This window comes from Rhipicephalus sanguineus, chromosome 5 (genome assembly GCF_013339695.2).
Source record: "Rhipicephalus sanguineus isolate Rsan-2018 chromosome 5, BIME_Rsan_1.4, whole genome shotgun sequence".
Lineage (NCBI taxonomy): Eukaryota > Metazoa > Arthropoda > Arachnida > Ixodida > Ixodidae > Rhipicephalus > Rhipicephalus sanguineus.
This window is the reverse complement of record NC_051180.1, coordinates 180,910,814-180,921,018: the sequence shown is the minus strand read 5'-3', so window position 1 is coordinate 180,921,018 and position 10,205 is coordinate 180,910,814.

Sequence of the window (10,205 nt, the reverse complement as noted above, 5' to 3'; positions counted from 1 at the left end):
CGGTGATTCTGACGCAAAGAAGAAGCGCGCGGAGCAGACGTTGGCTCAGAGGGCACAGCTTCTAGGAGAGACATGCACGACATACATTGAACAAATCTTGAAGCTGTGCAAGATAGTGAATGCTCGGATGTCTGAAGAAGACAAGGTTGGACACGTTCTTAAGGGTATAGCCGAAGACGTGTACAATTTCTTAATTGGAAAGGAAAGCCTGAACTCCGTGTCTGATGTGATGAAGCACTGCCGTACCTTTGAATCGCTGAAGATGCGACGGATCTCTCCGAAATTCGGCCGCTTGTCTAACGTTCCAACTGTGGCTAGTGTCGAAACAGTTTCGCCCAACGACCTTGCTTTCACAATACGGCAGATTGTCAGAGAAGAGCTACTTCGATGTCAGCAAACATCTCATCAACCCCAACGACTTTCAGGAGGCCTATGCAAGAGAACCAGAGCGTGCGCGAACTCCGGTTACTCTTGCTTCATGGCAGCCATCGGTCAACGCAGCTGATCACGATGAATACCGAGGCACACGGCAGTCTGGGTTCTCACATCGCACACCACCCAGTTACGGACGCCGTTTCCGCTCGCCTGGTTACCGTCAACGAACGTCGCCTGGTTACGGTGCCCCTGAAGAGCGGCACTGCTATTCCATGCCTTCTGAGAGGAGTGGTTACTCTGAGCAGCCACCTGTATCTCGACCTCATCCATTGTGCTACAACTGTGGCGTCCCGGGTCACATCGCACGTTTTTGGAACCACCGCAGTCCATATCAGCGACAGCCTTCTCAGCCTTTCGACCGTCCACTCTACACGCCACGGCCACCACGCGCACCAACCGGATTCCGCTACCCCTCGCCGGCTTCTGATCGAAGCTTGACGCCGCCACCAGCTCCACGAGCTCCGCGATCGCCGTCGCCACGGCGACGCACGCGGTCACCGCCGCCGGAAAACTACAGGTTTTCCCGCTCACTTTAATCCAAGTGCCAGCTAAAATAATCCGCACGCCACAGAAATAATCTGAGCGCCAAACGATTTAATCCGTGTGCAAAATATTTAATCCTAGCGCCAACATATTTAATCCAAGCACCACCACAAATAGGCCGCGTGCCAGTGAGTTTAATCCAAGTGCCACCATGTTTAATCCAATCGCCAACAACTTTAATTCAAGTGCCAATCTGTTTAATCCATACACAAGAAACAGTAATGCGGGGCGTGAAAACGGCAGTACAAATAATATACAGTTGCTACAATATGAAATAGAATATTTGGAAAGTAGAAAGCAGCACTAATATTTGTAATGACCACTGTTATTTATGAAAAAAAAATTCTGCCATTGTTCGTTAGAATCGTGTTTGGAGAGCATATACATCGTAAATACAAGTCTGTAGAAGCAATGTTCGGTACGGGCGTTATCATGTTAATGGAAACGAAAGAAAGGGCGTCTGTGCGCTGTCATTACGAACATGTTAATGGCTATTTTGTAGTTGAACGAAATTCAGTGATCGTAATTGGATTTTGGTTTTAGCACCCAATATAGTGCAGTTCCAGGTTTGGTCATGTAATGCGAAGGACCGATAGTCTATGCTCAATTAGAGCGACGGAATTGATCCAAAGTGATGGAAAACCTAGCCGAGGGCGGCAATGGGCCAAGTGGAGCTGTTGAATCAAGAAATTAGCAGACTGCGCAGGGCAAGGCGAAGTGGAGATAACTTGAAGAGGCGTTCGTCCTGCAGTGTACATAAAACATAGAGTGCTGGTTATGATGTTGACACCAGAAGTTACATTTTACAGTCATCTTAGTTCTTAGTCATCTAAGATATGTGCCCGTTGATTTGAATAGTATCAATGGTTGGGCTAGGTCGCACGGTGACATATTCAACGCAGCGCGAGAAAACGAAGACAGAGAAGGCACAAGGACAATCGGTTGTCCTTTGTATCTGTAGCTGCGTCAAGCAGCACAGAACGCCTGCGCTCATTTTTTGTCATACCTTGCGGTGTCACCAGTACTAAATCAGGGCTTCCACTTAGGTAGGCCTTCATGTGTGACTTGAATTTTCAAAAAAAAAACTTCCTCTATTGGGTTGAAGAAGGGGCTGACGCTGGCAGGTGCTTGATAGAGTGCATTGAGTTAGCCAAAGTTGCCAGCTCTGGCCGAGCGGGAGGACGTGCGCCATCAAAAATGGACACAGCTTCTGTGTTTGACTCCTCACGTTCTACAAGGGCCGAAATATCACGGAGGAGATCATTGAAAATAGCCCAGTCAACTCTATCCACAGCAGTCTAGTGAATAACGCTATTTGCGGACATACATGACATAATGTTCAAGTTCGCTCATTTTGTCGACGTGGACGTGTGGACAGCTGGTTGCCCTTTAGCTGTCCTGCCGAAGTTCCTGGAACACCAGACATTGTAGTTTCTTTCGTCTAAGTAGAACCTGCACACACGTGGTCCATCGGACTGCAGCCACTGGGCGTACAGCTTACACCCGCGCGTGACATATTCACGATTGCGGTATGAGGGCTTCTGCGTCACCAGCTTCACTGAGTAGCTGTAGTCGTCCAGCAAGCAAGCAACTGTGCTAGTACTGATTGTTGCGCCAGGCATTTCCTCCTCCAGGGACTGCTTTATTAGTCTTAGTGTAAATGTAGAGTTTTCGTCTCCAATTCGTCTTAGAGTACTCAGGACGTCATCTCCAAACTTTTATAGAACCACCACCCCAGTTCGGCTTTTCTCTGTCGCTGGCGACAATATAACTTGCTGTTTTGATGTTGATGCCCAGAGCGGTTGGTTTAGGCCGCCACCACGCCTGTAGACGTCCACAATCCTCGACGAGTCGAGCACCAACAGCCTGCTGTTTTTCCGACGAGATTCGTCTGGATGTTTGAAATGTGGTCCTCGCTTGCATACAGCCGTGACTTCAAGCAAAGCTCGCTTTTCATCTAGAAATGTTCCCCGCTGAAAACACGCATGTTACAAGCGACCGCGACCACGTTTAAGCAACGTAGCGTCGTCTGTTACATGAATATGCGTATCTCCTTTGGTGCTTTTATACAAAAATTAATTGTACAAAACCTAAATAAATGCATGGTTCTAAATGGTTATTCACTAGGCCGAGCAGACGACTGCGAACTATTTTGCGGTTAATGCCATCTGCTAGCAGACGAAGCCAGATGCGATCAACGGAGTACCCAAATTCTGCCACAGCGATGAAGCATAAGCTGACTCGGGGCTTAGGCCACATGCTCTATGAGAGTACACATTTAGTACCCGAACATGCATAATTAAACCGCACTGCTTTTTGAATTCGAAGATATATGACACCAAAACGCTTGGGCAAAATACCGTAGTACCTTATTTCATAAGCGCTACCAAGCATTCGCAAAAAATAAATATTCCTCTCGCTTCATGTTTACCTTGTTCCGACATTTAGACTATATATATACTGGGAAACCTTCCGTTTCTTGTGTATGGATTAAACTGACTGGCACTTGGATTAAAGTTGTTGGCGATGGGATTAAACATGGTGGCACTTGGATTAAACTCACTGGCACGCGGCCTATTTGTGGTGGCGCTTGGATGAAATATGTTGGCACTAGGATTAAATGTTTGGCACATGGATTAAATGGCTTGGCGCTCAGATTATTTCTGTGGCGTGCGGATTATTTTAGCTGGCACTTGGATTAAAGTGAGCGGGAAAACCTTAGTCGGTGCGGCCAATGGGGGTGAGGCCGCGAGATACCAGGCGCTATCTACAGATATACCCCCGTCAGCGTTTATGTTGAAGAACAGAGTTCACGTACTTGTTGATAGAGTACCTACTATGGCACTTGTAGATACAGGCGCGACGATCTCTGTGATGAGTGCAAATTTTAAAAACCTTCTCGGACCTAAAGTGATGTTTTGCCTGAGCCGTGGTGTGACATTCCGTGGTGTGAGCGGTGACGCGTTGTGTCCAGTGGGATTTTGTACTGTGGACGTCTCCTTGGTGGCACTTGGATTAAACTCACTGGCACGCGGCCTATTTGTGGTGGCGCTTGGATGAAATATGTTGGCACTAGGATTAAATGTTTGGCACATGGATTAAATGGCTTGGCGCTCAGATTATTTCTGTGGCGTGCGGATTATTTTAGCTGGCACTTGGATTAAAGTGAGCGGGAAAACCTTAGTCGGTGCGGCCAATGGGGGTGAGGCCGCGAGATACCAGGCGCTATCTACAGATATACCCCCGTCAGCGTTTATGTTGAAGAACAGAGTTCACGTACTTGTTGATAGAGTACCTACTATGGCACTTGTAGATACAGGCGCGACGATCTCTGTGATGAGTGCAAATTTTAAAAACCTTCTCGGACCTAAAGTGATGTTTTGCCTGAGCCGTGGTGTGACATTCCGTGGTGTGAGCGGTGACGCGTTGTGTCCAGTGGGATTTTGTACTGTGGACGTCTCCTTGTGTGGCAAGGTATTTTGCACAGAATTTGCGGTTATTCCACGGTCTACACATGACGTTATCTTGGGTATCGACATTTTGCGTGAGTGTGGGGCAACTGTTCACTGCAGAGGTGGGCACCTTTCCCTGCATGACACTTTCCCAGCTGCGCTCTTAGAGAATTCTTATCGTGATGACTGCATCTTTTTCGTTTCCGAGGACACAGTCGTTCATGCGTTTTCTGCCGTGTGTGTTCCCGTGACTTGTTCTGGTAACAACTGTGCCATGTTTGACGCCACACTCGAACCGATTCCTTTGGCCTGTCTGAAGAAGAACATTCTAATTCCCCATTGCGTGGTGTCTGTTGTTGATGGACGAGCAGGTGTGTGGACAATGAACAGTTCCATGGAGCCTGCAGTTTTGCCAGCCGGCATGAAACTTGCATTATTTAAACCTGAATCGTCTACGACGCTGGTTGCGCTTGTTGATGCTACAGGCCAGAATGGACGCCCAGATTCGCAAGGTTCAGAGGATTCCTAATTGCTACAAATGATCAGCAAGTCGCTTGGCCAAGGCGAACGTCATACACTGCTCGACGTTCTCTCTAAGCACTCAAAAGTGTTCGATTTTTTTAAAGATAGCCAAACGCCCTCAATTCCAGCGTCCCGGATACGTCATCAGATCCACACCGAGTCGGCGCATCCCATACGGCAGAAGCCTTACCGAGTGGCACCATCAGAGCGCAAAATCATCGACGAGCAAGTCCAAGAGATGCTGGAAAAGGGGATAATTCAGGAATCGGCGAGTCCCTGGGCCGCTCCCGTCATTCTAGTGAAGAAAAAGGATGGTACGTGGAGATTCTGCGTTGACTACCGCCGCCTGAATTCTGTTACCAAGAAAGATGTCTATCCTCTGCCGCGCATCGATGACGCCATTGATTGCCTGCATTCCGCTTCCTATTTTTCTTCTGTTGATCTGCGATCAGGTTACTGGCAAATTCCGATGCACACAGCTGACAAGGAAAAGACGGCATTCGTTACGCCTGATGGACTGTACGAATTCAACGTAATGCCATTCGGATTATGTAATGCGCCTGCGACGTTCGAGAGATTTATGGACTCTATTTTGCGTGGTTTAAAATGGCAGATCTGTATGTGTTACCTTGATGATGTCGTAATATTTGGACGCACGTTTCAGGAGCATAACACGCGCCTAGATGTTGTGCTTACCTGTATTGAAAAAGCTGGCCTTCTACTGAATTCGAAAAAGTGCCACTTTGGCGAGTGACAAACATTGGTGCTGGGCCATCCCGTCGATAAAGATGGCATTAGACCTGACCCACAGAAGACAGCGGCTGTTGAATCATTCGAGCAACCCAAATCTGTGAAACAACTTCGCAGCGTCATCGGGCTTTGCTCGTACTTGCAAACGCAAACCTGGGTTCATACCCAGGTTTGCGGATGTCGCTCATCCTCTGACGAGACTTCTCCAGAAGAACAGCCCGTTTCAGTGGACCTCCGAGTGTGATGCCGCTTTTCGCCAGCTGAAGTGATTGTTAACTTCACAGCCGATACTTCGGCACTTCAATCCTTCGTCGCCAACAGAGATCCACACAGACACAAGCGGCATCGGCATCGGCGCCGTTCTCGTTCAGCGTTCTGGTGACAAGGAACACGTCGTGGCGTACGCAAGTCGTTCTTTAAGCAAGCCTGAACGCAACTACACAGTGACCGAACAGGAATGCCTAGCGGTAGTCTTTGCAGTACAGCGGTTTCGCTCATACATCTATGGCCGCCCGTTCACCATCGTCACAGATCACCATTCCCTGTGTTGGCTGGTCAACCTTCGCGACCCATCCGGTCGCCTCGCACGATGGGCCCTTCGTTTGCAAGAATATGCTTTCACCATTTCTTACAAGAGTGGCCGTCGACACGCTGATGCGGATTGCCTCTCTAGGATGCCACTGCCTACAACGGATTGTGAAGCCGATAACTTCGACCACCTTATGGCTTCGCTGTCGCCTGGCTTTCCCGATGCCGCGACTGTCGCCGCTGAGCAGCGCAAGGACCCAAGCTTGAAAGCTCTCTTCCCTGCAACAAACGAGCCAATAACCGAACGCCAATTTTGCGTCCGAGGTGGCCTTCTTTACAAGAGGAACTTGTCAACGACGGGCGCCCGCTTTCTGCTGGTCGTTCCTGCGTTTCTTCAAACATCTGTTCTGCGTATCACGCATGACGAGCCTAAGACGAGCCGACCTCTGGTCATTTAGGAACCGCACGAACACTTAGTCGTACCAAAGAGCGGTTCTATTGGCCTCAAATGCGCAGGACAATTGAAAAATATGTGGCCAGTTGTACGCAGTGTCAGAGTCACAAGCGGCCCACCTCAGATCCAGTCGGTCATCTGCAGCCCGTAATGCCCCCCAGTTCTCCCTTTGAAAAGGTCGGCATTGATCTTATGGGACCATTCCCCCGTTCTTCAAAAGGCAACCGGTGGATAATTGTATGCGCTGACAACAATTATCAATGTCTCCAATATCTCCCGATTCTTTTCTCTGCAGTTATTTCCCGTCCGCAAGTAGGCAACCCCTAGCCACGTTTTCTTTCCACCCTCATTCCACCCTCAGAATATATAGATATGTATGTATCTATATATTCTGGACCATGACACATTTGATAATAATGATTAAATGGATTTCACCTTTAAGTCACCCACCAGTCATCCCCATGTAGACCTAGTCTGCAGATCTGCAGATCCCTAGCAGACGGCAAGCAGACGTTTTTGATAATGAGCGCCCAGAGTGCGTGCGTGTGGATGTATATAATATATATGTATGTATCTATATATTCTGGACCATGACACATTTGATAATAATGATTAAATGGATTTCACCTTTCAGTCACCCACCAGTCATCCCCATGTAGACCTAGTCTGCAGATCTGCAGATCCCTAGCAGACGGCAAGCAGACGTTTTTGATAATGAGCGCCCAGAGTGCGTGCGTGTGGATGTATATAATATATATGTATGTATCTATATATTCTGGACCATGACACATTTGATAATAATGATTAAATGGATTTCACCTTTAAGTCACCCACCAGTCATCCCCATGTAGACCTAGTCTGCAGATCTGCAGATCCCTAGCAGACGGCAAGCAGACGTTTTTGATAATGAGCGCCCAGAGTGCGTGCGTGTGGATGTATATAATATATATGTATGTATCTATATATTCTGGACCATGAAACATTTGATAATAATGTATAAATGGATTTCACCTTTCAGTCACCCACCAGTCATCCCCATATAGACCTAGTCTGCCGATTTTCTGCAGATCCCTAGCAGACGGCAAGCAGACGTTTTTGATAATGAGCGCCCAGAGTGCGTGCGTGTGGATGTATATAATATGTATGTATGTATCTATATATTCTGGACCATGACACATTTGATAATAATGATTAAATGGATTTCACCTTTCAGTCACCCACCAGTCATCTCCATATAGACCTAGTCTGCAGATTTTCTGAAGACCCCTAGCAGACGGCAAGCAGACTTTTGATAATGTGCGCCCAGAGTGCGTGCGTGTGGATGTATGTAATATATATGTATGTATCTATATATTCTGGACCATGACACATTTGATAATCATGATTACATGGATTTCACCTTTCAGTCACCCACCAGTCATCCCCATGTAGACCTAGTCTGCAGATTTTCTGCAGACCCCTAGCAGACGGCAAGCAGACTTTTCTGATAATGTGCGCCCAGAGTGCGTGCGTGTGGATGTATATAATATATATGTATGTATCTATATATTCTGGACCATGACACATTTGATAATAATGATTAAATGGATTTCACCTTTAAGTCATCCACCAGTCATCCCCATGTAGACCTAGTCTGCAGGTCTTCTGCAGACCCCTAGCATACGGCAAGCAGACTTTTCTGATAATGAGCGCCCAGAGTGTGTGCGTGTGGATATATATAATATATATGTATGTATCTATATATTCCGGATCATGACACATTTGATAATAATGATTAAATGGTTTTCACCTTTCAGGCACACACTGATAGGGGGTGCCAGAAAGTCTGTCACTTGTCTTCACGCGCTCTGCACCTGGGTTGTTCATGGTCTGTAGAATTGCTGCAGAAAGGCTGCAGCTTTTCTGGAGCACCATGCGACAGCCTGCCAGCTGGTAATTAGAATTCGCTAATTAAAATAGCTTTGCACATTTGGCGGCTGTAGATTAACAGATCTGTGTGTTTTATGGCTGCCTAACATCCATCATAAATTTACATGCATTCTGTGAAAGTGTAAATTCAAAATTTTGAAGCTAGGAATTTTCCCACAGGCAATGAATGGCAGGTCAAGATACCATGGCTACATATACCGTGTGGTCGGTGTTAGGTTGTGAAGCGCGAGTGTGCGGTACACGTATTTACTTTGCTGTTGCTTGTACGCTGTGGTCGTGTGTTGGTGGGTGTACGTACGGTATTCTACCCCTGGATGCTGCATGTTACTTGACTCGTGGTGCTAACGCAAAGGGTAGCTCTTATTATTTTTTTCATCCGTGACAAAGCTCCGCACACATTCTGCAGAAATGCTGCAGAAGTTCTGCAGAAGCTCTGCAGACGTTCTGCAGACATTCTGCCGGCATGCTGCATCCTGGCGGCTACAAATGCTCTGCAGACTTTCTGCAGAAAGGGTGTTCCAATTGCCTACTGGCAGGTGACAAGGGGCGACAGAAAGTCTGTCACTTTTCTTTTCGCATTTCGAATCCGGGGTGACTCATGGTCTGTAGAATTTCTGCAGATAGGCTGTAAGTTTTTTTTTAAGGGAAGTTCGCCAAGTATCGAAGTGAATGGCATCTCGCACGATGTCACTGCGCTAATGCAACTATGGTTACAGCTCCGGACCTAGCGAACACACCCAGCCGGGACACGAAAAGAGACCGATGAAGCCATGGCACATGGCGAGCACATGGTAACATTCGCCGCACGTTTCATTAGTTACACCGCTAACCGCGCGGTCCATTCACAACCATCGATGACTCGAAATCGCCTCCAATATCTTCTTAAAAAAACACACACACAAATTCCCGTTCGACTGAGCGTAACACGATATCGAGGCGGAGAGGCCCGTTTCTACTCAGCGCACGCTAGCAATGAGCCGGACGGTCTGGAAGGGAAATGGCCGCCGTCGCTCAATGTTGCCCGCATGCAGCCTACTTTTGCGGTACTCTGAAAATTTTCCAGTGACTCTACGCTGTACTAGAGTTACTGTACTACTCTGTACAGTACAGTACAGTAGGTGGACAGTAGGTGGACAGTCTACCCACAGTCGTGTACAGTAGGTGGACGACGAGCCGCCAGTGCCGCCGGGATGGAGCAAGGCAGGAAGGACGTCTTTTTCGAGAGCTCCGGAACGACAGCGATAGATAAGTGTATTTGCATGATTTGAACTTGCCTCTATCTGTAGCTTTCTGACTAATAAGGCGTTAGCGTAAAGCTTGATTGGGTTTATTACTTTGTACTGTCTTTTTTTGTGTATTACTTTCTACCGTGTTTTTGTTTCCTGCCACCACGTGGCTGAGGTCCGCGCGTAGACCGACCACGTGCATGCACAGGTGCTTTGAAGTGTAGCGTATTCGTTGATTTTTTTGGTACCTTTTGACTTAGGGCACTGCATTTAGTTCGCCGTGAGTATTTGTTGTGACAGTTTTCTAATACGTGGGCATCGGTGAACACAAGGAGGTTAAAATAAAATTTGTTGGAGTGGAGGAGG